The sequence below is a fragment of the Rutilus rutilus genome (genome assembly GCF_951802725.1).
Source record: "Rutilus rutilus genome assembly, chromosome: 3".
Classification (NCBI taxonomy): Eukaryota; Metazoa; Chordata; class Actinopteri; order Cypriniformes; family Leuciscidae; genus Rutilus; species Rutilus rutilus.
In genome coordinates, this window is record NC_140211.1 from 3,199,377 (window position 1) to 3,208,390 (window position 9,014).

Here is a 9,014-nt window from a genome sequence, read left to right on the forward strand (position 1 = left end):
GGCGCGATACGTGCGAATGATTTGAGGGTGAGAGAGAATTCTGATTAGTCCAGAGGATGCATCGCGTTTAGGCTAAAAATAGGTCCGGCGCTCACAGAATGTACAAATTAAGAGCTAATCAAAAAAACGCGATAAACGGCATTAAAAAAAAAAAAGACATTGTCAGCTATTAATGGACTTCGGCGGAGGCTCCGCTGCGCGTCGGACGGTTCACGCCTCGCCGTCGTCCATTAATACCTGACAATGGACACCTCGTCGGGCATTAACCCTTACTTGGAAAGGAACTGCAGTACATTTTAAACAAGGAAATATAGCGATTTGCCATGAAACGTTGATGGAGCAGTGAATAGGTTATTTAAAAAATAGTAAAAAAAAAAAAAAAAAAAGGTTAATAGGTTTTTTTTTTTTTAAATGGCATTTATCGCGTTTTGGAAAATAGCTCTTAATTTGTACATTCTGTGAGTGAGATCGCACCCCCTATGGGCGGGTTGAAGACATGCGGAACGAGCTCCTCCTACTGGCTGTAGTCTCTCGCCTCTGGACAATAAAGCCTCTGATCCTAAATGACGATTTTTGCGTCATTGGAGGTTTTTTTCCAGACACACAATACAGAAATCTCTCGTCTCAGGGGGACATCATTCATCATTCCAAAATACTACCGGGTTTCTACTGATACAAAGCTTAGTGGTAATCGGAGAAGTATCCCTTTAAGTTACACTTCTTAACATTAGTTTTTCTCTGGCTGTTATAAAGCACATTTGTTATAGAAAAAAAGCAGTGACAAATGATTACGTAGTAGATGATTATTATGTATTGATGATAACATGTAGTGGCCTGAGGCCTAAACCATGAAGCCAGTTTAAGTTAACAAGGTGTTTTAGTTTAGTTTGCACCAACCCTGGATTTTAGGCACCATGAAAGTGGCTCGGCTTTTACCGGTGTTCATCGCGATAGTCACGGTTCCAACAAACCTGATTGGATTGGTTTGGTTTTGTCAACTTGAAACTAATCCTGTAACTCTGAAAGTGGCTCAGCTGGTTTTAATGGTTCAGCCCATTATGGTTGAATCACGGAAGCTACACCAGTTACTTTTGCCAAGAGATCTCTATTTATTATGTATCATGTGTCAGACAGAGAGAAACAGGCATATAAGAATATAAGGCTACATGAGAGGTCTTCATTCCAGATTTCTCTGTTCTCCATTTCTCTATCTTCTCACCCCATCATGCTAGCTGTAAATGGTTTCTCTGGGTTTCTCCTTCCTTACCCCATCATCTCTATGTTTCCTTCCTCTCACGCCCTCATGCCTTTATGTTTCTCTGAGGTGGTACAGTAAGTTTGAGCTTATATACATTACAGAGAGACTTTCAGCTTCCTTTTAAGGTAGCAAAAACACCTAATGCTTTGACATGGTACAATCCACTATCCACATTAAGAAACTATTTCTCAGTGTATACATTAATGCATTAGTGGTATACAAACATAAATTCCCAAACTAAACTAATACATGAAGCAAATGAATGATAAACAAATATCAAAGGAGCAACAGAAGACAAAAGGGCAACCGAAGAGAGTGAAGTCAGAGAACTAAAACCTTTTATAATTCTCTGCAGGTGTTTCACATTATGAGTCCCAACACACAGCCGGCTAGAGGAGGACGGGCTCAGAGGCACGTCACACATGCTGGCACCCAGCATGCATTGCAGCATGAAACTTTTTGTTGATCATTATTAACATGTTGAGATTCATATGCTGATTTGTGATGCCTGTGTGTCTGACTGATGCAGGAGCTCATATTGCTGTATAACCACAGGGCTGCTACAATCAATAATATAAAATTAATAACACACTTACTTAATCAAAGATTAGAATACACTGCATGAAAATTGGGATTTCCGACCCCGTAAACGGCCGTAAATCTCCCTAATTTTCGGCAGTTAACGACAATTTACAGCCTGTGAACGTCGCGTTCGTCTGTGCCGAATATTGTCGGAAACGAACCATGACGTATGCAGAGCGCTCGCGCCGGAGGTTTGAATGGCTCTAATTACCATATGAATAGCAGCTCCCGCCAGAGAAAGGCTTGAATTTCCTCACTCACTATTGGTTGAACCCACGTGATTTAAACAAGAAAAATCACTCGTGATTGGTTGGCAGATCTGTTACTATTGGTCACCCTCGCTCATTATAAATTCAAAAAATTATAATATTCATATAAATAATAATATATAAATTATTTTTTTATATTCATAATATGCTATTCTGTGGTATATTCATGTCATTGTTAACCTATGGACTACACTATTACCATCAAGGACATGAATTTATAAAGGAAAGGAAAATTTGCCAGGGACATGCTGTTTATTCAAAGAAAGAGCTTTATTAGCACAAACACAAAACAATATGCACCTATGTACAAAGCATAGATCATCTGCACACACAACAAATTGGAAGCTCAGTGTCTGTTTTCATCTTCGGAGCTGTAGTAGGTGACTAGCGGCGTTCTCTCTGAATTCGATCCACTTTGAAAACGTCTGTGGTGCGTTGCCCTGTATTTAGGAGTCGCCTCTAATCTCGACTGCAGCGTAGCACAGAGCTCTGTGAGCTCCTGGCTGGTGGTTGAACTTCATCGGACATCAGATCTATGGTGGCGCACTTCCAAATGCCCACGTCATCCTCACCTAGCACACCGTCTCGCTTCTAGCAGCTGTAAAAACAACCAATACAGACAATCAGTACTGTGATGCACTGTGTATGGACACAAAACATCTATTAATGCACGTGAAAAATAGTCACATTGACTAAAAATCTTACCCTCTTTCTTCTCGCTCGACTCCGAGCTGAACTCTTCTCAGCTTCGGCCTGCAATGCCAGATCTGGTTGTTTGTACCTGAAGCTCCTGCGTACTGTCTCGTAGTATGTCTTACAGGCAGCTGGAAAACAATTAAATGAGAGTGATATGAATAAAAACAACTCAAGTCACAGTAAAATGAAACAAGGAGAAAATAGTAAAAGTTACTTACAATGTCGTCATGATCAGCGTCATGAAAATCTGGACTTGCAGACATAGCTCTGAGTAAATGTGAGGTTACGCCCTCGTTATGAGGCGAGGTTACTCTATGGAAACAAAATGTATGATTAAGATCGTAAACTATAACGGATTTATTTTCTTATACAAGAGAATGAAAGCATATTCTTTGAATCTTACCTTTAAAATGTTTGTAAGTTTTTATGAAAGTAAAAAAATAAAAGAATGTAAGATTCTTTTATTTATTTTTTTTACCTTGATCCAGTTCGTAGCGCCCACAATTTGTCTCAGAGTTGTGAAGATGGCATACTGCTTCCTGTAAATTACAGGATTATTTACAATTATTAAACAAATAATAGCCATCAATCCCATGACCTCTTGCTTTATGATGAAATCATGAAAAACTCTTACATTTCACAAGGCCTGACAAAATACAGCTGCAGGTAACTAGCAGCATTCTGTCTGAATTCGGTCCATTTTGCAGACGTCTGTGGTGCGTTGCCCTGTACTTTGGAGTCGCCTCTAATCTCGACTGCAGCGTGGCACAGAGCTTGGTGAGCTCCTGGCTGCGACAGGACGGAGGTCGCACAATCCATCCAGACACCCCGCCGATGATGCCGTCTTCCTCATCAGACATCAGGTCTATGGAAGCACACTTCCGAAGGCCCACCTCATCCTCAGCTAGCACACTCTGTCTCGCTTTTAGCAGCTGTTAAAACCAATAAAGACAATCAATACTGCGCAATGCACTGCGTATGGACAACACACATCTATTAATGCACCTGAAAAATAGTCACATTGACCAAAAACAAATCTAATCTAATAAATCTTACCGTCTTTCTTCTCGCTCGACTCCGAGCTGAATTCACCACAGCTTCCGCCTGCAATGCAAGATCTGGTTGTTTGTACCTGAAGCTCCTGCGCACTGTCGTGTAATATGTCTTAAAGGCAGCTGGAAAACAATTAATTGAGAGTGATATTAATAAGAACAACATAAGTCACAGTAAAATTAATAAGAACAACATAAGTCACAGTAAAATTAAACAAAGGAGAAAAAATGCAACCGGGTGAAATTGCAGAAATACACACCGGAAGCAAACTATGCTTTTTGAAATTGGGTTTTTATTCTGACTGCTGTTTAAAATAAGTGACAGCGGTCAATGGAAGCAAGAAAAAAGTTTGCCTTGTTCGAAGAGATTTCACAAGAAAAAAAATAGATTTCACTAGTTAAACAAAAAAAAAAAGAAATTGTAGAAACAGTTTACAGTAAATTTGAAGATGACAATCAAATGTCACAAAAAGCTTAACCAGTGGATCAATGCCCAAATCCACAGAATACTTAACTCAATTCAAACTGAAATGCAGTGTAATACACTGCAACTGGTCAGATTTAAATTGATTTCTCCAAACCAAAATATGTTAGGCTACAATTAAATACGATAACACAAACTGGAATACGGCAGTGGCTGAGGTAACTTAGGCCTAAGTTACAAGAGAAATAAAAGCACTTTAACAAAGCCACAACCCACGTTTAATCATGCCATGCGGAACCAGAAATATGCATTTAATGATAAAGTTATACTGTATAATCACAGAATATAGATTCAACTCATTAACAGATTTATCAAATAAACATGCCATCAGTAATTTCCCCCATAAACCATAAAACGTACATACCCAATCCTTTACCGTCCGATCACCACGAGGTTCCCTCGTCACACATGCGCTCCAAATAAATCTATAAACAAAAATGTACACATCAAATGTTCTTTTAACTTCGCTTCACAAATTATTTGTGCATATTAAAGATATTGGAGTAATATTTACCAAGAAAGAAGAACGTATAACACAGAATCCGATCGATGCACGCACCGTCATGGAGCTCTCCTGTATGGCGCTCGCTTTGTGTCATTTCTTTCCTAACCAAGCTTAAAGACGTGTTAACGTGCGTGTGGAGAACGTCTACACGTCTGCACGTCTGCCCGTCTGCACGTCTGCCCGTCTTAACGTCTGCCCGTCTGCACGTCTGCACGTCTTAACGTCTGCCCGTCTGCACGTCTGAACGCAAAACGTGCCTTGGCTAATTTAAAAATAGCGCACGTACTTTTATGCAGCTACTTGTATGACGGATTAATAAATGACTAACTTACTAACTGTATTTTTCTATGTACATTTCTGAAATGCATTTTCTGTAAAGCTGTTTTGAAACAATATTGTGAAAAGCGCTAGGCTACAGCTAAATTTGAATTGAATTGAATTGAATAGACTTGTCTTATTTGAGACACTGTTCGAACGGTGTGGGCTAGAAGACTTGATCTTTTAGCTATTAAAGCTGTTATTAAATTAGATGAAGTAATTTTCAGCAGAGAAAATCAGATTAATAGCTATTTAACATAGGCCTAGCTTTTAACATCCTCGAAAAATATTAAGAAAATACTATTTAGGTTTGGATACATAAAAAAAACGAATCTCAACAGTAAAAAGCTTTGAATGTAGGCCTATTTTGCAATATCAATTATGCACGAGCATGTGGGAATATGAAATAGGCTATAGGCTACAATAATAATAATAATAAAGCTCTATAGTAGAGTGGATGCATTACTTAATTATATTCTTAAATTCTATGTTATAAAAAAATCGTTCTATGTACTTCTAGCAAGCTCATTTAAACCGAGTTGTAAATGCCGAAATGAACGGAGGCTAAATAAATATTAAACTACTAAATATCAATATAAAATTGCCGGTAGATGGCGCCAAGGCCCTGTTCTATTGAGATTACTGGTTGATGTTCAACCTATTCTTTCAAAAATACAAATATATATTTTAACACCCACACAACTACTCCTTTTAGACAATTGTTCTGCTGTGGCGCTGTTTGGAACTGTATTTTCATTGACTTTTGTGTGAAATGCCAGTCATTAATATATTGTTTATTTACAGGCATTCTGGTTTTCTAAAAACTGCTCATTACAGAAACATTCAAACAAATATTTACAAATTTGTGTTTTACTTGGTATTTTTTTATATTCTTGGCATGTTGGCAATTCATTTTCATTATATATATATATATAGGCTATATTTCATTATATTTCTGTTACTCAGATGTGAAACATTATGTGAATTTAAAGTGGCTATAAATAGAAATATGGGTATAGCCTAATGTATGTGCTGTTGTTGGTTCCCATGACATGCTACATTTTAATGACAGTGTCTTGGCTATAAATTTTGCATTTCACTAATGAAGGGGAATGTAAAGCATTAAATCAACCAGGGGTGCGTTTCCCGAAAGCATTGTTGGCCAACTATGGTCGCAAGTTCCGTCGTTACCAATAGAGTTCAATGGACATTGCGATGAACTTGCGACCATAGTTGGCCAACGATGCTTTCGGGAAACGCACCCCAGGTCTCTGAAATAGCTCATAGGTGCATGAAGCTTCATTTGACAAGCATATATATATAACATGTTTATTAGCCTAACTTTCAAATAGACGAAAAAAAAAAAAACATTTTCTACTATGGTTCGTTTCTTCATTCGGATCTATTTGCGATCCATTCCATTCTAAACAAACAACGCAGTTTATATGCTTCGTCCTTGTTTCATTATTCATTAAGATAATAATTAATAAATGCACGCATAATTATCAGCGAAACTTGATCAATGTTGCAGATATGTTTTGCTATGCATGCACAAACAAATGCCTTTCAACTTATGTGTGCAAAATTCTGAATAAAATGAATGTGCAGCAATTTGTACAAATAGAGAGTCTAGGTTTACTATAAGTGTTGTAGCCATTAAGCTCATTTAGTTTAATATTTGTTAAAATATTTAATTGTTATTTTTTATTTATGTTGATTATGAAAAGTGAACAGCACAATATCGAGAGACATGGAGCGGGTCAGACATGATTTTGACCACTTAATTAAGTTTGGTTTTGTAGAAAGACTTTTCTGACGTGAATTTCGTTTTGTATAAATTGTATCTTAATTTTAATAAATTTTTTTATCAACCGATTGCCTGGAAATAAAGCAGACGATAGGCCTAATCATGCAGGCGCCCGCGCGGTCACTTGCATTGCTCGTGAACTGGAGCGCATCTCATTCTCATCCTAATTTAACGAAACTCAGCATAGGCCTCACAGACATGAAATATATCTTAAGAAAGCTTGAAATGTCTTTTTAACAATTTAAAACTAAAAGAAATAGGCTACGCTCTGATTATGTAATCATGTGCATTTCTCTCTATAGGCGCGTTCACTAGATGGATCGTCAACTTCATCTTTACAGCTGTTGTTGCTGTTAATAAACTAAAAATAATAGGCCTATAATTTTATTAAACAATAAATTAAATAAAATTGTAATTGTAATTGTATTAAAAAAGTAACAAAAAAATCCTGTTTAAGTTTTTTTTTTTTTTTTTTTTACCTATGCTAATTACGCATTCAATTCAGGTTGGCTACTGAGTCGCTGTCCTCAGTGCCCAGTAAAGCGCTGAAACGGAGATGAAGGGGAAACCGTTCTTATTTATTTGTTGGCTTATTTTAACTGGCCCATCCAGTTTTCTGGAGGCCCACCTAAACAAAGTCCTGGTGCCGCTAGTGCTTCAGCGGTCTGATATCAAGAAATAACAGACCGCATTCCACATTGGAGTTCAACCAAGCCATGTAATAATGTTTAATAACTTTAAAACGGTAGAGCCTGTTCCTTTATAACATAGCCAAAGGTCGGTGTATTTTAACTATTTTAATCGGACAATTTGACCGGAGAGATTTAATTTTGTCGGACATTTCAACGGAATTACAACGGAAACCCTGATGTGTTAATATGTATGTCATTGTGATATAAAGAATATAAATATAAATCGTATATATAAACCATATAGTTTAAATCTGAAAATACTGAACACAAAATACTGAGCATATTGTATAACATGGACTTCATTAACTGCAAAATTGTTAAGTGAATGCTTTTTACTGTAATTCTTATTTATGTAACAAACTTTATTTCCCAGGATTTAAAGATTTAGTGTAGCATTTATGATTATTGTGTGTGCTTAAGAGCAGAGTAAAGGTATGGGTATTTCATGTGCTAGACAGGAATAGGACCAGCATGCAGACAATACCATAGAATAAAGCAGTCATACTCTGACTATTTAAGTCTATTATTCTGTTATTAAAAATGCTACAAATGACATTACAAACTCTTCGTTTTGACATAAAAATCCATTTAAAAAAAATCATTCAGTCATACATTTTACTTAATATTTATCTTGTGGAATAACTTCCAAAGATGCATGCAGAACCCATACAAATCTGTAAGACATTTAAAGCACTGGAAATATTTTACAAAAGCAAATGTATACTATAGCGAACATTGCTCCTTTCAGAAATTGTTAATGCATTGAGCCCTTTGTACAGGAATAAATGACCCAAGACTTACTGAAACTTCTTACAAGTATATCAAGGAGTGGACATGGCTAATGAGCAGATAAGTGTCCCTCTGCTGCCACCTACTGACTTTAGTGGTCATTTACTGTCATTTTTGTTTTAAGTGTTTGTTTTTCCTGCAGGTGAAAACAAGATGCATTAAGCCTTTTACTTTATTTATCAGGGCTGTCAATTGTTTTGCCTGAGTTGGGTGATATATTTGTATGCTCTTAACATAGTAGCAAAAAAAATTGCAGTATGACTAGGTTACAATTAATAGAGTGCTAGGCTTTATAAAAACTGTAGTGTAGCTCTATTAAATAGTATATTTATGTTAAACTATTTTATATTGAATGATTAATGACCTGTTCAGAATAAGTATAGCAGTAACCAGCAATCAGAAGTATGATAATTAATTTTAGTTTAAAATCCAATACGTTTTAAAGTGGTTTCAGATGGTTAATTAATAGCCTACTAAATGCAGCATCTATGAATGAACTTGAGGCATGCAGACCGGCTGCTGCAGGGCTTTAACAAATCTTAAACAAACAAATATATGAACC

At 36.7% G+C, this 9,014-nt stretch overlaps 1 long non-coding RNA gene across 2 annotated transcripts; it reads right to left on the reverse strand.

The window, feature by feature from the left end:
• Positions 1-2,412: 2,412 nt before the first annotated feature.
• Positions 2,413-4,913, reverse strand: LOC311287936. 2 transcript variants are annotated; one of them, XR_014626846.1, is made up of 8 exons: positions 4,856-4,913; positions 4,706-4,766; positions 3,862-3,980; positions 3,440-3,737; positions 3,284-3,344; positions 3,024-3,117; positions 2,815-2,933; positions 2,413-2,707 (listed from the first exon to the last, which is right to left on the reverse strand). It is a non-coding gene; the product is annotated as an uncharacterized lncRNA (long non-coding RNA). The 2 variants fall into 2 exon arrangements; XR_014626847.1 differs by having other exon boundaries at positions 4,706-4,902.
• Between the last annotated feature and the right edge of the window lie 4,101 nt (positions 4,914-9,014).